Genomic DNA, 18,985 nt, shown 5'->3' with positions numbered 1-18,985 from the left:
GTTTTGCCCATTATATCTAGTTTTCATATTACCTTGCTGGGTAAGGGGTGGTATCTCCAGGTCTTTCCTCTTGAGAGCAGCAGAATGTATTAGTTCCAAAGACTGTAAACACCTCCTCTGTGATATTAAAGCTGGGCCATGAAAATACATTTGCTCCAACTAGGGTCACACAGAGCTTTTAACCTAAAAACCATCCTCAGCTGGAATTGCACAGAATTCCATTCTGGGCGTGCCCCCAGTTTCTTCTAAATGCAAACCCCACCCACACTCCAGAGCCCTACAACTCTGTCAAGCAAATGTTTGATTTGATTGTATGGGAACTTGATTCTGAGCCATGGAATTTGAGAGCTGTGCCTGCAAGCCTGGAATTTCAATATTAGCCTTTCTGACCTGGATAGCTTTGATCTCCCAAGTTTACACTCACAAGTATTGATAACATGGCTCATATCACAAGCAAGAGCACCAGGTCCACAGCCCATGGCTGCCAAGTGTGTGCATGTGTACACAGATCTCTGTTGAGATCAAAATGGATTTAGATTACACAGGGCTTATCTGATGGTGGGGCAGAGAGACAGAGTTCACTTTCATTCAGACAATCATCCTCTAGCACAGAAATCAAGAGTGAACTGCAGCTGAACTCTGGCAAGGCCAGACCTTTGTAATATGGCCCAACCTTCCTTAATTTTTTAGAGTCTGCTTTCTCATTGGGGAATGGCCGCTTTAGTTAGCCACCATTTTCCAAGCATCTATAATGGGCACCGTAAGTCTTTACATACAGTTAATAACGTGTTAAACATACAGATGCTGGTCACTTCCTTGCTTAAATGCCTTCAGTGTTTCTCAGCGCCTGCAGAACAGGCGCTTCACCTTTACCCCTGCTTTACCGTCCCATGATCCAGTCTCTGTCTCTCTGATCTTGATTCCTACCACTCCCTCTCTCATTCCCAATGTCCTGATATATTTAAGTATTCCAAGCCTTCCGGGCAAGGTGACTGCACTTCCTTTCCCTCAAGGGGAATGTCCCATCCAGTTTTGCTTTCCAGTAAACACCTGCACCTCCTTCCCATCTCTGCAGAGTATCTTTTTTTTCCCCCTTTTTAGATCCACACTCCAGCTTTCTCCATTTGCGCTGTGCCCAAGAAGTTGATCTGTGGGGATGGCATCAGTGGGTGCTTGTCCGGTTGGGAACTTCAGAAGAAAGGAGGGAATGCCTTCCTCCCTGCAAGCACACTGGAGCTGGCATGTCCCTCACTGCTCCTCCTAAGGTGATCAACTCTGCAGGATGCTCCCTCCCCTTGTGGGAAAAGGTCAGCAGCTACTAAGCTCCTGTACTCACCCTGTGATTCTTCTACCTCTGCATCTTTGCAGATAAGCCCTCTTCTAAACACAGATGAAATGATTGGCTGTTGAGACCCTAATGGGTGCAGCACAAGCCCAGGGCATCCTTTGTAGGCACCTGCCTGTTACATCAGTCTCCCCATGGCTCAGCAGGTAAAGATTCTGGCTGCAATGCCAGAGATGTGGGAGACTCAGGAGACATGGGAGACATGGGTTTGATCCCTGGTCTGGGAAGATCCCTCAGAGGAGGAAATGGCAACTCACTCCAGTATTCTTGTCTAGAAAATCCCATGGACAGAGGAGCCAGGTAGGCTACAGTTCACAGGGTCACAAAGAGTCAGACACACACACACACACACACACACACACACACACACATCACCGGTTACTCACAATGCTCTGTTTGCTCCCCTGTCTGCCCTACCAGATTGCTTTGTTTCACCTTGCTTTAGAAATATTAAAGTGGCCCACCCACATTTAGTGATTAGCTTCTACACCCTGGGCTCTGGCCCAGGCACAGCAGATTCAGAGGTTAATAGATGATTATCCTTGACCTTGAAGATCCCCCACTCTAGTGCCAGAGATATACTGTAGGCTCTGTCTGTGGCTCTGAGCACAGGACTAGTTAACAGTGGGCTCGTGTTCAAATCCCGGTTCCAGCACTGACGAGCCATGTAATCTGGGTGAGTTCATCTTTCTGAGCCTCAGTTTCTCATCTGTAAATTGAAATAACAGAAGCTCCTTCAGAAGAGTGGTTATAAGGATTAAAGTAGCACTCTATGAACATCCATTATTGTTTTTATTATAGCCAGTGCTTAGTTGCATGCATGCATTCTCAGTTGCTCAGTGGTGTCTGACTCTTTGCAACCCCAGGGACTGTAGCCCAGCAGGTTCCTCTGTCCCTGGGATTTTCCAGGCAAGAATACTGGAGTGGGTGACCATTTCCTCCTCTAGGGGATCCTCCTGACCCAGGGATCAAATCTGTACCTCTTGCATCTCCTGAATTGGCAGGTGGATTCTTAACTCACCCACCTGAGAGGCCCAGGTGCTTAGTTAGGGTATATGAAATAATGACTGAATTTATTCTCTCTATTGCTCTCTCTAACAACACTTTTTCCATCCTTCCCCACTATATGTATTCCAAATAGACAATAAAAATACTTCCTTTCCCCATCTGACAGATGAAGAATTTAGGAGTGAATGAATGAATAAATGACTATCTAACCTACTCAGCCTGTTCTGCATCCCCCACTTCCTCCTGGTGGCCATAGCTGCACTGTTTGGGAAGCTGAGAGCTCTGAGCCCTGGAGAAGTGATCCTGGCTTTCTCTCTAGGGGATGTGCCAAGAGCTCACCATTATTTGGTCTGTGTCTAACACGGTTTGGGTGCAGGTGCTTCTGGGCTTTGTAAACACTGGGCCTCTGGGCTCTGCCCCAGAAGCCTCCAGCTTCCCAGAACCGGTGGCCCCAGTTCCTGTTCAGCAGCTGCTCTTTCTGTAAGGCCTTTGCAAGCCTCAGTGCTCCTTCTGGTAAGTGCAGGGGCCAGGAGGGAGGTTCCACTTTCACATTCACTACCACACCCACAGGAGGGAGATTTCTTAATGTGGAGGGGAAATTTCCTTTCTCTTTAGGCCTAACCTCAAGCTTGCTGCTGAACTCATTTTTTCAGGACATACTCAATTTTCTGTTGAGGCTCAGGTGTCCCCAAGATCTAAACTTGGATCTGCTCCAGAAACAAGGGAGACCCATGGCCCTGCTGAGCCCCTGCAGCAGGCACGCTCTATGCTCAAGTGCGCACTACATGCATCCTGATGTGGCCTGCCCCTGCCCCATTTTACAGATGTGGGGACTGAGGCTCAGGGCAATGGAATAACTAGAGCTGGAATGTTCAGATGGGGAAATCTTCCTCGTAGAGCTTCGGAACAGTTGGAAATGGCCACAGAAAGGAAATCCCCAGATGGAATTAATCTTGGCTGCCTGTCTACACATGCCCAACTCTGTTCCTTTGCTTCCTGTAATCTGCCTGTTTATTTGTGTCCATATCTGTGTCTCCTACTTGACTGCCCCTCCTCAAGGGCAGAGAAGGTGACTCGTTTATGCCCTTTCCCTGGTCCCAGCACAAGGCCTGAGGCAGAAAGAGATTGCTGCTCTAAGAAGTTAAAAGTATGAGAGCAAGCCAGTGTGTCTCGTGGTGGAGAGTTAGTGGTGGGGAACTGCAGGGCAAGGCTGGAGATAAAACCAAGGCTGGATCCTGTAGGCCATGGTGAAGCATCTGTCTTTAATTCTAAGGGGAAAAGGAAGCCACTTAAGGCTTTTGAGCAGGGCCCTTACATGTTGTACTGTGTGTATTCAATCACTCAGTTATGTCTGACTCTTTGCAATCCCATGGCCTGTAGCCCACCAGGCTCCTCTGTTCAGGGACTTTTCCAGGCAAGAATACTGGAGGAGGTTGTCATTTGCTACTTCAGGGGATCTTCCTAACCCAAGGGTTGAAGCTGCATCTCTGATGTCTCCTGCATTGGCAAGCAGATTATTTACCACTGTGCCACCATGCTACAACAAAGTAATCTGGCTGTAGTGTGGGAAACAGATTGGAAAGTAACAGATGAGGAAGCTCAGTGAGAAGCTGTCCCAGTGGACCAGGCAAGAGATAAGAGAATCTCTTGAGGTCACTGCTTCTCAGACTTGAGCGGGCATCAGAATCCCCTGGAAGGCCTGTTAAAGCCCAGCTTGCTGGCCCCACCCCCAGTTTCTGATTCAGTGGGTCTGGGGTGGGACCCACCGAAGAATTTGTACTTCTAGCAAGGTCCCAGGTGGTGAGGATGCTGCTGATCCCCGAGGACCACTGGCTTTAGGGAAAGAGAAGAGGGAAAGGATGAGTGAGACAGTCTTATCCTCGAAGACCTTCATCTCACGGGAGCACAGTGTGACTAGAGAAGTGGAGGCATCTGCACTTTGATAGCCCAGGGAAGGAACTCTCCACCAGTTTGGGGTGGAAGAGGGGGTCAGAGGAAACTTTCTGGAAGAGGGAACTCTTGAATTCAGTTACAATAGTTAAGTAGGAGTTAACCAGGTGAGAAAGATCAGCAGGAAAAATGGGAAGGAGAAGATGCTCAAATCAGAGGGCAAACCTTGAGCAAAGGCAAGGAGGTGAGGAATAGTGAGATTTGTTTGAGCAATTGAACAACAGACTTCAAAATGAAGACAGTATATCAAGAAGGGCTTTGCATGCCTTACAAATTAAAGAGTTTGGACTTGATTCTGCGGATCAGAGGTTTGGAAACTATTTTAGGAGGAGGAGGGACTGGGAAGTATGTGGTGTGAGAGATGTCACAGACCCCTCTGAGAATCTGAACAAAGTTGATGTGCACACAAATAGAACTAGGGTGTACATTTCGGGATGTTCACAGATTTGCTGAAGGCTATCCATAAACTTTAAAAACCCACAAACAAACTCAAATCTCTGCAGTGGATGGTGGATTTTAAGCAGATAGTTATCTTAATTAAGTTTTAGTTTAGAAAGAACTCTCACTGGCCAAGTAAACAATAGATTTGAGCAGAGGTAACTGAGTGAAAGGTAATATATAACAGGGTGGGAAGGGACCAGTTTAACACCTATAACACAAGTGTTAGGTTGATAAGTGTCAAGATCAGACTTGCTTTTTAGCAAAGTCACTGCTCACTTCAAGATGTATTGCTTGGGAGCTGAGTTCAGAGGCTGTGTTTGCCTGGCTATAAACCAGCAGGAAGGAGCCCATCTACACCCTCACCCCACCTACTAGAATCTGCTGGTCATCAGTCAGCTGAGGCCCAGATATCCCAGGCCTTTGAGGGACAGAAGCCAAGGACGTGAAGGAAGGCAGCACTCTGATGAGCTGGGGAGAGGCCAAAAGGACAAAGTGGGGTAGTGAGTTTTGGGGAGGTGGCCAGAGTGTCAGTCCTTCCGAAGGTTTTGCAATAGCCCTAGGAAGTGAACAGAACTAAGATGATTATCTCTGTTGAACAGATGAGATACCAAAGGCCAGAAAAGGTGAGAACCTGCCAAAATACACGGAGCAAACATCAAGGCGGAACTGAGAAGAGAACTCGTCAACATTGGATTCTTGGGTCAGTATCTCTCATCTTAATCTGACCCTGGTGCAAATTTTGCCATAGCTGTAGCCCGTGGCTCTGTAATCGTGTAATTCTGTGATTCTAGCAAAAGGTTGTCTACAGTTAACTCAATTCAAAGGAATATCTGCCTTTTCACTTCAAAACCATACCGTCAACCACCTGTGAAGTTTAGAGCCAGCCACTTGTCCTCTCTGTCTCAAGTTTTCTCTTCACCTATAAAATAAGAGGATAGCACTCAGTGTCCACAAAGCCTTCATCTTCTCTGGACTATAGTGGTCTACAAAGGCTTCAGTGATCCAAAATGCTGCCCCACAGCCTGGATGAGAGGGGAGTTTGGGGAAGAATGGATGCATGTATATGTATGGGCTAGTCTCTCTGCTGTGCGCCTGAAACAGTTACAACATTGTTAATCGGCTACATTCCAATATAAAAGAAAAAGCTACAAAATATTCTGCCCTAGCTTTGATGTGACAACAGGATTCTCACTAGCCCAACTCCTTTTATATACAGTTATGAGGAATAATAAGAATGATAAAGATTAACATTTATTTCTTTCTATGGGCCAAACACTGATCTAAGTATACTTTAATGTTTTAAAAAATACTTTTGAAGGCTACTATTATTATTTCCGTTTTGTAAATTAGAAAACTAGTAACACAGAGAGAAGTTGTGTTACTTAACATAAGGTCATAGAGCTAACTATTTATGGAACCAGGGTTCAAACCCAAGAAGTTGGCTTAGGAGCTGAAGAGTGAGGGGTGGGGACTGCCAAGTGAAGCCTCAGCGATGGGAGGCTCACTTCCATCATCACTCACATCTTCACAGAAAGTTGTGCTATATCACACTGCCCTCCATCTTCTGCAAAGGGATGCTTATAAGATGTTATCTAGTGACTTGTGGAAGGAATTTCCAAACTAGGCAACTAAAAATACAAGATACCTGCTGCTGCTGCTGCTGAGTCACTTCAGTCGTGTGCGACCCTATAGATGGCAGCCCACCAGGCTCCGCCGCTCCTGGGATTCTCCAAGCAAGAACACTGGAGTGGGTTGCCATTTCCTTCTCCAATGCATGAAAGTGAAACGTGAAAGTGAAGTCGCTCAGTCATGTCCAACTCTTCACGACCCCATGGATGGCAGCCCACCAGGCTTCTCCATCCATGGGATTTGCCAGGCAAGAGTACTGGAGTGGGGTGCCATTGCCTTCTCCGACAAGATATCTGGTTAAATTCAAATTTCCAATAAAAAGCAAATAATTTTTAAAGTCTATCCCATGCAACATTTGTGACATATTTATATAAAAACTTTTCATTATTTATCTGAAATTCAGATTTAGCTAGGCATCCCGTATTCTATATGACAAACGTACTTCCAATATAACAAAAATAAGGGCAAGTCATGGCAACTTCCTTCTAGAAGACTGAGTGGGTATTCTTATTGTTTTGCTCCCTGGTCCAGAAGGTTGACATGATGGCCTTGGCTGAATCATTTTCAAGGGAATAGGAATGACTGCTCCTCCCTCATCTCAAATGGGAAGTCCAGAATGACCTAGAACAGGCCTTGTTCACTGGCTGCCCGCATCTCTGGCTGTTTCCAGTGCCCTGCTCACAACTTGGAAGGTGACATAAACAGTGATCTCCCTCCTTCTCTGCTCCCCAGTAGATTCCCAGGGCCTTTCTAGGACATTCAGGTCTTCAAATACTAATTACTGCTCCTCTCTGAACCTGAGTAATTGCTTCTGGGATAATTAGAGGAAAAGTAAGAAAAGCACATATTAGATTCTCAAGTCAGAGTGGGTCATTTCTCAGGTTTCCCTCATACTGAATGTTGTGGAGTCTGGGGAGAATACCAAGACCCAAGGATTTTCTGACTTTAACAACATGTTGTGATTTCCCAAAATCCACCCGCCCCCCAATCCACCCCAGGAAATGGGTTTTGAAATATAAATATGTGGGGTTAGTCCGCATCTGACACAGCTGCGCTGAAGCTTGCTTTCTCATGGCTGGTATCCCAGACAGGCCCTGGGCTTGACCAAACTCCTACCTCCTCATCACAACCTGACCCTGGGCTTCCCCCTCTTCCTCACCACATCCCACCCATGCCCTGTGTGGAGTGGTTTTTATCAACAGAGCCTGTCTCATCTCATTGGGAAACTGGCTGCTCACATGCTTTCAATCTGCTTTGTCTCCCCTGATTACCAAGATGTCCCAGACCAAATCACACTTAGATGAAATGCATTTGGGTGGTGGACCCTGCCTGCCTCAGCAGAAATATTAGAGCAGCTGCCTAGAGCACAGCCAAGACTTAACATAAAACGCACATCAGCATCCCCAAAGTAAAAGGTATTTTGAAGTGTTTTGTATTAACGTTCTTGAAAATATACATTTATAGGCACACTGGTGGGGCTTCCTTGGTTGCTCAGACAATAAATAATCTGCCTGTAGTTCAGGAGACCCAGGTTCAATCCCTGGGGAGGGGAGGATCCCCTGGAGAAGGAAATGGCTACCCACTCCAGTATTGTTGCCTGGAGAATTCCATGGACAGAAGGGCCTCTCAGGCTGTATGGGGTCTATACATTCTATGGGGTTGCAAAGAGTCAGACAGGACTGAGCGACTAACATATACACAAGCATTCTGATTAGACCCCAAGCAGAGGTCATAGTTATTTCCTTAAAAGAATTCATTTCAAAAAGATTTAGAACAGAACAAAAATAAACCTTCTTGGTTGAGAAGGATGGGGGTCCCAGTATTTTTTCCTGAATACTTTCTTACTGAAATCCTCTAAGCTGACCTATTAACCAGACATGTGCTTGACTTTGTCAACTGGAGCCAGAATATCCCCATCATCATTACCTTCATTACCACAGCTGAGAGTCACTGATCACTTATTTTGAGCCAGGAATTTTGCTAACTATTCTACATGATTTATATCACTGAGTTCCATAATGATCTCCTATGAGAAGTATAATGTTTTCATGAAGGTTTCTTTTTTCTTAGAGCAGTTTAAGGTTCACGACAAAATTGAGGGACAGTACTAAGATGTCTTATGCACCACCTGTCCCCATATATGCACAGCCTACCTCATTATGAACATCGCCCACCAGAGTAGTATGTTTGTTTTAGTTGATGAACCTATATTAACACATCATGCATGGGTACCAAGTTGCTTCAATGGTGTCTGACTTCTGTGTGACCCTATGGGCTGTAGCCTGCCAAACACCTCTGTCCATGGGATTATCTAGGCAAGAATAATGGAGTGAGTTGCCATGCCCTCGTCCAGGGGATCTTCCCCATGCAAAGATCAAACCTTAGTGTCTTCCTGCCTTGGCAGACAGGTATTCTACTGCTAACAACATGGAAGCCCCTTCACACATCATAATTACCCCCAAATCCATACTTCACCCTTGGTACTGTACATTCTATGGGTCTGAACAAATGTATAATGATATACATCCATCATTATAACATTATACATAAGTACTTCTGCTGCCTTAAAAATCCTCTGTGCTCTACCTATTCATCCTCCCTGCCCCCTCCCAACTTCTGGCAACCACTAATCTTTCTGCCTCCATAGTCTTACCTTTCCTAGAATGTCCTATAGTTGGAATCGTAAAGTATGTAGCCTTTTCAGATTGACTCCTTTACTTAGAAATCATGCATTTAAGTTTCCTTTTCATCACTTTTAGGACTGAATAGTAGTTCATTGTCTAGATGTACCACAGTTTATTTATCCATTCACCTACTGAAGGGTATCTTTGTGGCTTCCAAGTTTTGGCAATTGTAAGTAAAGCTGCTATAAACATCTATGTGTAGGTTTTTCTTTAGACGTAAATTTTCAACGAATATTATCTACAGATCAAATGGTGAAATATATTTAACTTTGTAAGAAATTGCCAAACTGTTCCATAGTGACTGTACTATTTTGCATTTTTACCAGCAATGGATGAGAGTTCCAGTTGCTCCATTTTCTTGCCAGCACTTGTTGTTCTCAGCATTCAGGATTTTGGCCATTCTTACAGATATGTCGTCGTATATCAATATTGCTTTAAGTTGATTTGACATATGAAATGGAGCATATTTTCATATGTTTATTTGCCATTTGTATATCTTCCTTGTGAGATATCTGTCAAGCTCTTAGCTAATTTTTAATCAAGTTGTTTGATTTCTTGTCACTGAATTTTAAGAGATCTTTACATATTTTGGATAACAGTCCTTTATCAGATGTCATCTGCAAATATTTCCTCCCGCTCATGGACTGTCTTCTCCATCTCTTGATGTTGTCTTTCACAGAGCAGAAGTTTTTAATTTCAGTGAAGATCAGTTTAATGATTATTTCTTTGATGAATCATGTATTATATCTAAAAAGGCACCATCATACCTACATCTATGCATCATTCTTTCCTGTTATCTTCTAAGAGTCTCATACTTTAAAGTTTTACATATAGGTCTGTAATCTGTTTTGAGTAAACTTTTGTGAAGGGTATAAGGTCTCTGTCAACATTTGTGGGGTTGCTTTTTGTTTGTTTGTTTTGCCTATGTATGTCCAGTTGTTCCAGCACCATTTGCACAAATGACTATATTTACTCCATTGCATTGCCTTTGTTCTTTTGTCAGAGATCAGTTGACTATATTTATGTGAGTTGATTTCCGGGCTCTCTGCTCTGCCCGTTGCTCTATTGTCTGTTTTTTCACCAATCCCGCACCATGTTGATTACTATAACTTTATATAGTGAGTCTTGAAGTTGAATAGTTTCAGTCCTCCAGCTTTGTTCTCCATGTTGGCTAGTTGAGGCTTTTGTCTCTACACATAAATTTTAGAATTAGCTTGACAATATCCGTGAAATAACTTGCTGAGGTTTTGGTTGGGATTACATTGAATCCACAGATCAAGTTGTAAAGAATGAACATTCTTATAATACTGATTTTCCTATGCATATATCTAGTTTTTCTTTTTTTTTTTTTAATCAGAGATTTGTAGTCTTAATCACATGAATCTTGTACACATTTTGTTAGATTTATACCTAAGTTTTTAACTTTTGGGAGCTTTAATGTAAATGGTATTTTATTTTTACTTTCAAATTCCATTTTTTCATCAGTGACATGTGTGTAAGCAACTGACCTTTGTATATTGATCTGTACAACAAGTGATCTTGTAAAAATCACTAATTAGTTTCAGGAGATTGTTAGCAATTCAGATTTTCTTAGATGACCATATTATCTGTAGACAAATATAGTTTTATTTTTCTTTTCCTAGTCTGCACACTTGTTATTTCATTTTTCTTTTTTGTCTTAGTGCATTAGCTAGAACTCCCAGTGTCATGTTGAAAGGAGTAGTGAGGGGCATCCTTGTCTTGTACCCAATCTTAGTGTGAAAGCTTGGAGTGTTTCATCATGTGCAATGTTAGCTGTGGGTTTTTTGAAGATATTCTTTATCAAGTCAAGGAAGTTTTTATTCATCATTCACTAAGAGTTTTTACTATGAATGGTTGTTGGATGTGTTTTCTGCATCTATTGATATGATCATGTGATCAAGTGACTTTTTTTCCCCCCTTAGCTTGTTGATATAATGGATTACTCGAACTGATTTTCTAATTTTTAACCAGCCTTACTTACCTGGGATAAATCCCACTTGGTTGTGGTGTATAATTCTTTTTATATATTGTTGGATTTAATGTGCTAATATTTTGAAGAGTTTTGCATCTATGTTCATGAGAGATATTGGTCTGCAGACTTCTTTTCTCACAATGTCTTTGTCTGTTTTGGGTATTAGGGTAATGTTGACCTCATAGAATGGGTTAGGAAGTATACCTTTGACTTCTTCTATACTTTGAAAAAGATTATAGAGATTTGGTGTAACTTTTTAAAAATGTTTGGTAGAATTCACCGCTGGACCCATTTGATCTTGGTGCTTTCTGTCTTGGAAGGTTATTAACTGATCTAGTAGGATTAATAATTTCTTTAATAGACACAGGCCTGTTCAGGTTATCTATTTCTTTTCATGTGGCCTCCAGCTACACATGGTTGGTAGCTGGAGGGTAGGGGTGTAATTGGTATTCAGTGAACCAACCATATCTTTCCATGTCTCAGCATCAACCCGGCTCTCAAATAATTCTGTCTTGAATGCCTGCCACACCCTTTTTGTCCACCTGGCAAGTTACTCAGTAGTCTTAGTTTTACCTAGTGGAAAATTCAGAATAAATCTGCTTCTACTCTGCATGACAGCTTTTCAAATAGTTGAAATCATTCTCCATGACTCCCTTCCTTATCCTATCCTTCCAGGTCATATTTTCTTCCTTGTTCCCAATAATTCTTGTAGGTGATGGTCTGAATTCCATAGTATCTTGGGCCCTCCCCACTTAGCCAGTTGCCTCTTAGTCATTGTCTTGGGCTTCCCTGGTGGTTCAGGCAGTAGACAATCTGCCTGCAATGAGTGAGACCCAGGTTCAATCTCTGGGTCAGGAAGAGCTTCTGGAGAAGGAAATGGCAACCCATTCCAGTATTGCTGCCTGGAAAAATCCCATGGGCAGAAGAGCCTGGCGGGCTACGCTCCATTGGATTGCAAAGCATCAGACACGACTGAGCAACTAACACGTTCATTTCCACTTTCTTAGCTGTTCTTTCACTGGCTATTTGTAAGACAAAATATATTTTGTCACAAGAAGAAAAATTTGTGAAGCTTATATTCTAGTGAGGAGCTGGACCACAAACAAATAAAAACTGAATTTATATATTGGCTGTAGCTACATCAGAAAGAAAAAGAAAATGAGCAGGTGAGGAGAGAAGGCAGAGTGTGAAAATTACGGATGGGTGCACCTCTGAAGTGAGATGCTGAAGGAAATGAGGGTGCAAGCCATGTGACTATCTGGGGGAGGTGCCTTCCAGATGGAGAGAAAAGCTAGTATACATGCCCTCAGGCAAGAGCAACTCTGTGTGTTTGTGGCAGTGCCAGGAGGCCCTTGTGATGGAGTGGAGAGAGTGGGAGAAAGCACAGTTGGAGATGAGTTCTAAGAGGAACCAAGGGCAGATTATGTAGGTCCTCCAGGACAATGAGAAGGACATTGTTTTAAGTGAGATGGAAATTTAACAGGACTTTACAATGCTGAGTTTTAGAGGAGCAAGCATAGAAACAGAGAGATCTAGATAGGGGTTATTGCAGTAACCACAGCAGGAGATGATGATGATGGTGACTGGAAGCTGCAAATGCGCCAGAATTCTGGATGTCCTTTGAAAGCAGAGCCCACTGCATTTGTTAAAGGGTCAAACTTGGGGCAGGAGACAGTGCATGTCAGTCTCCTTCTTTATAAAATAGGGATAATATTTGTACCGTGCAGTTGTTAAGCTTCACAGCAGATGCTCAAGAAATGCAAATTTTCTCTCTCAGCAACTCAGTTGGCAGTGGTCGCAGGACCATTAATTATAGTAGACTATTTAGTCTGGGTAGAGAGGAGAGAGGATGAATTTCAAGTACCTGAAAGAAAGTGAAAGTGAAAGTCGCTCAGTCAGGTCCCACTGTTTGTGACCCCATGGAGTCCATGGAGTTCTCCAGGCCAGAATACTGGAGTGGGTAGCCTTTCCCTTCTCCAGGGGATCTTTCCAACCCAGGGATTGAACCCAGGTCTCCCGTGTTGCAGGTGGATTCTTTCCCAGCTGAGCCACAAGGGAAGCCCAAGAATACTGGAGTGGGTAGCCTATCCCTTCTCCTGTGGATCTTCCTGACTCAGGAATTGAACCAGGGTTTCCTGCATTGCAGGTGGATTCTTTACCAGCTGAGCTATGAGGGAAGCCACCTATGGGACCCCAAAAGGGAGAGGTACCATGGGAAACACACAGGGCATGATTTAGGATATAGTTTAGGGTGAAAGTCTGGGAGATATCTTTGAGTACGTAGCCCTGAAACCACAGGCGTAAGTCAAGAATAGAGTCCTTTCCATTACCATAGTAATACTGTGCAATATTCTTGGGACTAATATATACTTTAAAGAGGAAATCACAGCATCGTTAGAAGCAGAATGAAAAATATGGTATCATATGAAATGAGGGAATAATTTTTTTCTGGAATACTGGGCTAAGAGAAGCCAGGAAAAATGAGTGGACATATTGGTATAGTTTCTTGGAAATATACCTTAAAGGGAACTGAGTATCTCCATGGTTATTAGTAATCAAGGTAGGGAAGACAGTTTAGGCAACATGCGTGTAAATCGAACAGGCTTGAGTCTTCATCCAGGCCATCCCCCTACACTATATTATCAGGTTTTAAATAGCCATGGAATTGTTATCGGTTTGATTGGCTGACAGCACCTCTGGTTGCTCAGATCTGGATTCTGCATCTATGGACATGCTGGCTTTGCACAGATGTGTGGTTCATGGGAGCCCCCAGGAACACATGGTAAATTCCATGCAACTATTTTTGTATTGCAAAGGCTAGTCCCCTCTCTTACTGCTTTATTGGTATTTCTCCATCTGCCCCAGGTACCTGAGAGTCAGCAGAACTGGGCTCTTTCCTGACTCTATCATCACCCAGTGGTATCTGTGTGTTGAGATGATTGATCTCATCTGCACACTTGCACAATCATGTGTGGTTCTGGCCCCACACTGTGAGAAGGTCTATGATTCCAGAAGAGTGTGTCAGGATGAAACAGAGGGCATGTGTGGCTGGAAAATGATGTATAAGGATGAACTGAAAGAGATGGTGGTTTTTTTTTTCTTTTTACATGGGGGATAGGAGATTTAAGTAGGATGTGTCTTCAAATGCTTTAAGGGCAACTCTTTGGGAGAAAAATTGACTTATTCTAATTTCATATTGACTACTATAGGAATGGATCAAAGAGATATATTTTGGTTCATTGTCATAAAATGTATTTCTAATAACATTACCATCCAACTGTGAAATAAGCTGCCTTTGGAGGAGGATGACTGATAGAACCAACATCGTTAGCTTGGATTCAAGCATTGGATCTGACATTGGACTAGATGAATAACATCTTCTTGCCTCCTCCTCCCTTTTCTCATTATCTCCTCTTCCTATCTCTGTGGTCCTGTCACTTAACCTCAGAGGAACAAACCTATCTGGACTTTAATTGTGTTGGTCTAAAAGTTCATTCAAAATGAAATTTTTGGCCAACTCAATACTAAGTGGGAGTCAAAGGGGCCCCTTTGTCCACAACATTTATACTTTCAGTTTGATCCAAGATGTTCATAACTTTTTTGAGTGATTAATGGGGAAGGCAAATACCTTTCATTCCTCAGGGCTACCAATGACTGTGCATTAAGTGACCTCATCTGGGCACCGAATGGCACCCCACCCCCTGAGGGTTACTTCTCCTTGGTTGGCCCCAGATCAAGGCTTGATGCAGTTTGCTTTGAGGGGAGGAATGTGAAGCATGCCCTCTGTGAAAGCCCAGAACAGATGTTAAGTTTTCTTTTACGACTGGCTTTGCTAAGTGGCTTGTGAGCTGGGCCTTTGGAAGTCAAACCAGGCTTGACCAGGACTGTTAATGAAGAGATGATCAGGTCCTTCAGACAAAGGGGGAAAGTCCAGAGGATAAGATGTAAGAAGGTGGGCTGTTCTAGAATCTGGGGGAATATACAGGAGTCTCAAAACCAAAAAGAATCTAACAGGCCAAATAGTTTGACCCCATGCTTTTACAGATGGGGAAACTGACGGGCAGAGAGACAGGGACTTCCTTGAAGTAGTGCAGAAAAGCAGACCCATCGGGACTAGGACTGGGGAAAGGCAAGTGAGGCCCCTGCACAACCCTGAGGGATTCCTCCTGAAATTTTCATTTGCCTCAATCCTGAAGCCTGTACCACCTAAGCTACGGAACTCACCTGCCACACTCAAAGTCCCTCCAGAGAGCATCTATTCATGGAAGGTACCATGCTTTCTTGCAGATGATTCTATCCCAGTTAGACTAAAGAAGGACCCCTGACCATAGGCGGCCAAAACAGTTTGGCTAGCATCTTAAGGTAGTCTGGTGTGGGCAGTTGTCCCTTGGGCCTAAAGTGATCTAACAATCAGATTCTGTCTTGGGGAGTTGAATCAGCAATAAGAGGAGACAGTCTTTAGTGGTTGAGAGATAAAGTTAAGGGCATTCTTGCTCCTCAGTTCTGTTGCTTTCATTGTTTTCTGTTCATTCTTGTGATGGGAAGGGAGAGATGAAGGACCAGTCCTATGCCTCTCCCAATTTCTTCCTGTTGCTAAAGGGTATACCTCTTGGGCCACTGTTCAGATTCTGCACTGCTCTGGGTACTACCTGCCTCCCAATCATCCATTTAACAAATAGTGATTGTTGGATACAAAGCTTATTAACATTTGGCAATCAAGCATACGTGCTGCCACCTGAGCAGAGAGACAGATACAAAAGAGATAATAATAGTACCATTTGATGAGTATTAACAAAGGAGAAAAGCAACATATTGTTGGCGCACCAGGAAAAGGTTCATAACCCTTCTAGTAGGACTAGCAGTAAGTACAAAGAAGACTTCCCCAAGGAGGCATTGCCTGCACTGAGTTCTCAGCAATGGGCAGGATTTTTCCATGTGAAGAGCAAGAATAAAGCCCTCTAGGCTTGATCAAGGTACAGGACATGCATACATGCTAAGTCACTTCAGTCGTGTCCTACTCTTTGCAACCCTATGGACCATAGCTTGTCAGGCTCCTCTGTACAAGGGATTCTCCAGGCAAAAATACTGCAGTGGGTTGTTGTGCCCTCCTCCAGGGGCAAGGTACAGTAAGTCCCCAGCATATGAACGCGTTCTATTCTGAGAACTCATTTTTAAGTTGAATTTGTTCATATAAGTCCAACAAAGTTAGCCTAGGTACCCAACTAACACAATCAGTCATGTAGTACTGAACTGTAATAGGTTTGTAATACTTTCCACATAAATAATATGTAAACAATAGACAAACACAAAAAACTAAGACATTTTCAATCTTACAGTGCACTACCTTGGAAAGTACAGTATTACAGTACAACAGCTGATATACAGGGGCTGGCATTTAGTGAACAGGCAAGAAGAGTTACTGCCTGGAGGAGGGAGAGGAGGTAGGAAATGCTAAAGCTGAAGGATCATCAACAATAGGAGACAGAGTTGGGGGTGGCAAGCTGGATTTTCATTCATGCCTGATATTGATGGAACATACATTCACATTTATGAGAGTTCAAAACTTGAAGGTTCATATGTAGAAGACTCACTGTTCAGAGCTGAGGACCAGCATGGCATGTATGGAGGAACTGAGAGCAGCTGGACAGCTGTATGAATTTCAAGTCAGCAGGGCAGAGAAAGAGGAGGAGGCTGATCCTTGTAAGCCAGGCTAAGGAGCTTGGATTTCACACACCAGGGGAACTCTCTTACTCTGGTAATCCAAGACTACACTCAGTGCCAGGGCAAGCTTTCCTTGGCCCACGGAGGATTTCACTGAATTCTGAGTCTGAATGCCTTTACACAGTGACGTCTCGGTTTGCCATAATCCCTACTGCTCCCCCATTGCCTTTGCACGGTCCTGGCACTCATGTCTATTTCCTTCTACCTTCTGTAGGCTCTGAGGACATGATCCCTGCTCTGGACGTTGGAGAATCTCTGAAGAATTTTTGGCAGGCATAATCAGGTCTCTGCTTTACAAATGTGGATGAGGGCTTTTAGGGGCCCTCTGCAGGCAAGTAAGTCCTTTGGAGGCCATTGTAACAATCCAGGCAAAAGATGCCAAGGGCCTGGAAATATGCCACAGAGGAGGATACAATAGGCATTGAGCGATGGCCCCTCCAGCCACTCCTGGGTGTTTTGGAGGCCTGGGGAAGTGTAGGAGATGAGCCAGCTATTCTATGCCAAGCACCACTTTACAAGACAGAATGCTGTGACAGTCCTAACCTGCTGGGTTCCTCCTATGTCACCGAGGCTTAACATCCATCACCTCTTGCCGAGATCCCAACAATCCTGTGAGCTACTGCCCCTCCCTCACCATCCATGAAGGCTCAGAGAGATGAAGCGTCTCCCATGAAGGATCCTTGCTAAGTGATTGGTCAGGAATAAAGCCAGGACTTGCTCTACTCTGGTTCACGTCACATGCTGCCTGGTAGGTTTGTCTGGACACTGTTGGAGCCCAGAAGCTCCAACAGCAGTATATTTGGGAGCTGACCCAGCAGAGAATTAATACGGACTTAGGGAGGCTTCCCTGTTGACTCAGATGGTAAAGAATCAGCCTGCAATGTGGGAGATTCAGGTTTGATCCCTGCATCTAGAAGATCCCTTGAAGAAGGCACTGGCTACTCCAGTATTCTTGCCTGGAGAATTCCATGGACATAGGGACCTGGCAGACTACAGTCCATGGGGTTGCAAAAGAGTCAGACGTGACTGAGAGCGACTAATGCTTTCACTTTCACTTCACTTGGGAGCCACACAACTGAGAAAAAAAAAGAATTAAAGGTAGACTACCCAAGAGGACAAGCTGAAATGTTGTGTATTTGGTGTGTGTGTATTTGGCTTGGCAAAGCCCAGCTCTGTTTCTCTCGGAAAAGAAGTGAAAGTCTAAGTGCATTGACCTGTTAGCACACAAATGCCAAAGCCACAGTCGGTGTTGTTCTTTGGGGTCCATTGGCCAGGAGAAGTGTGAAGGGGAAACCTGGCTGGAAAGGATCCTTCTGGAAGGGCCCCAGATACCCTGGCCTGGGAGTTCCTGTCCCCAGCTCTGTTGTTTCTTTAGAAAACACTCCTGTGGCCTTAAAAGTTCCACCTACAGACTCATGCACCCCCTCTAAGTCAGTTCTTCTCGGAGTATGGTTCTTAGACTGGCAGCAGCTTCATCACCTGGGAGCTGGGTAGAAATGCAAATTATCAGACCCCAGACAAACATCCTGAGTTAGAAACCAGAGGGTAGCGCAGGGCCAGCTCTCTGTGTTTCAGCAAGCCCACCAGGGGATTCTGATGTGACCGCAAGTTGGAGAGCCCCTGCCATAGGTGATAATGTGATGATGGGAATGTTTCGCTGGCTGCTTTAGTGTATCTCACGTACTTTTCCTGCAATGTCCTGGGCTTCCTCCAAATAAATAAACACTTTCCGCCGCATCACTTTGAGTCCAGCAGAATCCCAGGGTAGCCAGTCAGAGAGTGGGCATGGACAGGTAGACCAATGGTCAGTTCAAATTCAAATCCCGTTCAGGCTTGTTTTGTTTTGATGTTGCTTGATCTGATCTTGGCTTCAGTGGCAGTTCCTCAGGGAATGTGTCTCAGCTTTCCCAGGCTAGGTTAGAGGCTTCTGTCATATTCTTCAGGAGTACCCCAAGTTTCTGCTCATCCTCCCAGTTCTCATCCATCAGTCTGTGGCACAACCGCCTGTTTAATAAATAAGCGTCTTTTCTTCCACTTCACTCCAAGTCCAGTGAGGGTGGAGCCTGTAGGTTTCCTGTGCGCACGCACGTACCTGTGGTAGAGAGGAGGAGCACAGAGTAAAGATGTGTCCAGTTGATGGGACACCGAGCTCCCCTGGAGGCCAAGTATAGTGGTTCCCTCAGGCTGGATTGTCTCTCCCCAGCTCTAGCTGTG

At 44.2% G+C, this 18,985-nt stretch overlaps 1 long non-coding RNA gene across 1 annotated transcript; it reads left to right on the top strand.

Moving 5' to 3' along the window:
* The first annotated feature begins 2,768 nt into the window (after positions 1-2,768).
* Positions 2,769-18,506, top strand: LOC138429131 (uncharacterized). The gene is made up of 3 exons (XR_011252698.1): positions 2,769-2,866; positions 5,344-5,444; positions 16,986-18,506. It is a non-coding gene; the product is annotated as an uncharacterized lncRNA (long non-coding RNA).
* Positions 18,507-18,985: the final 479 nt, after the last annotated feature.

The sequence above is a fragment of the Ovis canadensis genome, chromosome 1 (genome assembly GCF_042477335.2).
Source record: "Ovis canadensis isolate MfBH-ARS-UI-01 breed Bighorn chromosome 1, ARS-UI_OviCan_v2, whole genome shotgun sequence".
Classification (NCBI taxonomy): domain Eukaryota; kingdom Metazoa; phylum Chordata; class Mammalia; order Artiodactyla; family Bovidae; genus Ovis; species Ovis canadensis.
The sequence above is the reverse complement of the archived record's forward strand: the minus strand, read 5'-3'. Positions and strand labels throughout refer to the sequence as shown.